Below are 2,610 nucleotides of genomic sequence, written 5' to 3' on the forward strand. Positions count from 1 at the left end.
CAGCAAACTACAGATTCAAAAATCTCATCAAATCCCAAGTAGGATAAAAAACACATAGGAACGTCATAGTCAAATTGTTGAAAAAAAGGAATATTATAATGATAAGAATGATGACCAACTTCTCTTTAGAAATAATGCAAGCCAAGAGACAGTGGAATGACATATAAGGAAAGAAACATAGAAAATCTAGAATTATTTCTTTTTCACTTTTAGAAGCACAAAAAAAATAGCTTTTAAAAGTGAAAAAGAAATAAAGACATTTTCAGGTAAGCAGCAGCTGAGAGAAATCCTTGCCAGCAGACCTGCACTCCAAGAAATACTAAAGGAAGTTCTTCAGGCTGAAAAGAAATGGTATGAGTGGGAAGCTTAGATCTACCAAAAGGAATGAAGAGGACTGGAAATGGTAAATATAAAAATTATTTTAATTTATTTTAAAAGACGATTGTTTAAACATGAATAGTAACCATGTATTATGGTATGTTTTTACATATACAGAAGTAAAATAAATGATGAAATAGCCAAAGGATGGGAAGAAGTAAATGCAAGCATAATGTTATAAATGTCTTACATTATTTGCAAGGTGGTATAATATAGATTCAGAACAGACTACAACATGTTAAAGATGCATATCACAATCCCTAGAGCAATCACTGAAAACAAAACAGAGGTGTAGCTAAAAAGAGATCGAGGCAACAATATGGGATATTAAAAAACAATCAATCCAGAAGAAAGGAGGAACAAAGAAACAATGAACACATGGAACCAATAGAAGTTAATAGCAAAATAGTAGACTTGAACCCAAACTATATCAATAATTAAATTAAATGTAAATAGACTAAACATGCCAAAGAAAAGGCAGAACTTGTCAAACTAGTTTAAAAAGTAAGATCTAACAATGGTTGTTTACAAGAGATGTACTTTATTTTTCTATTGACGTATAGCTGATTTACAATATTGTGTTAGTTTCTGGTGTACAGCAAAATGATTCAGATATATATATATATATATATATATATATTCTTTTTCAGATTATTTTCCTTTATAGTTTATTAGAAGATATTGAATATAATTCCCTGTGCTATACAGTAGGACCTTGTTGTTTACCTATTTTGTATATAGTAGTTTGTATCTGCTAATCCCAAACTCCTAATTTATCCCTCCCCCTTTTCTCCTTTGGTAAGCATAAGTTTGTTTTCTGTATCTGTGAGTCTGTTTCTGTTTTGTAAATAAGTTCATGTGTATCATTTTTTAGATTTCACATGTAAGTGCTATCATATGATATGTCTTTCTCTGTCTGACTTATGTAGTATGATAATCACAAGAGATGTACTTTAAATAGTAAGACAAACTAAAGTATGTAAAAGTAAAAGGATGGAAAAAGATACATCGCACAAACACTAATCATGAGTAAGCAAACATGATTGTATTAACATCAAACAAAGTAGACTTCAGGACAAGGAGTGTTGCCAAAGGTAGAAGGAATATTTTATAAAGATGAAAGGATCAATTCTTCAAAAGAAATAGCTATCCTAAATGTGTATGTAACCCAATAACAAAGCTTCAAAATACATAAAGCAAAAGTTGATAGAACTAAAGGGAAAAATAAATCAGTAATTGTAGTTGGAGATTTTATCACTCCTTTTTCAGTAATTGGTAGAACCAGTAGACAAAAACTCAGTAAGGATACTGAAAAAGGTATAGAAAATTTAATAATACTAGCAACCCACCTAATCTAATTGATATTTATTAATCACTATAAGAATAACGGTAGGGGCTTCCCTGGTGGCGCAGTGGTTGGGAGTCCGCCTGTCAATGCAGGGGACACGGGTTCGTGCCCCGGTCCAGGAAGATCCCACGTGCCGCAGAGTGGCTGGGCCCATGAGCCATGACCGCTGAGCCTGCGCGTTCGGAGCCTATGCTCCGCAACAGGAGAGGCCACAGCAGTGAGAGGCCCGCGTATCGCAAAAAAAAAAAGAATAACGGTAGAAAGCATATTCTATACACATGGACCATTTATCAAGATAAACCATATGCTGGGCCTCTAATATCTGGACGTGCTCCTACTGCAGAACCTTTGTACTTGCTGTTCCCTATCCCTGGAAAAATTTTCCCTCAGCTATCCACATGGCTTATTTCCTCACAACTTTTATATCTTTACTCAAATGTCACCTTCTTAAGGGTCCCCTCCCTCACTATCTTATTTTATTTTGTAGCTCCTCTCCAGAGCAACTCCCAATTTTTCTTTCTGTGGCCCCAGAGGAGTTGGCTATCCATGGAGTGCCAGATCTGGGATACGCTCACTCTTCCCTGGCTCGAGCCTAAGGCCTGAGACCTCTGAAAGGGCATTGCCCAAACCCTGCAGCTTGTCGTGAGCAGTAACAAAACCAGGCACCAGATGCCTTATCATAGCCCTTTCTATTACTAAAAGTTCACAGCTGATGTAGAATGTGTAATAAGGGGCTCAAGATGTCCCTGAGGACTTGACCATGTAGCCAGGAGGGCTGGAAGGTGAAAGAGGAGAAGGCAGCTGATGGACAGGGGCTAGGAAGGGGAGGAGAAAGAGCTACCATTGCCATAAATTATTATCATAAACACTCTTTCTGTGCTGAG

The sequence above is a fragment of the Stenella coeruleoalba genome, assembly GCF_951394435.1.
Source record: "Stenella coeruleoalba genome assembly, chromosome: 2".
Classification (NCBI taxonomy): Eukaryota; Metazoa; Chordata; class Mammalia; order Artiodactyla; family Delphinidae; genus Stenella; species Stenella coeruleoalba.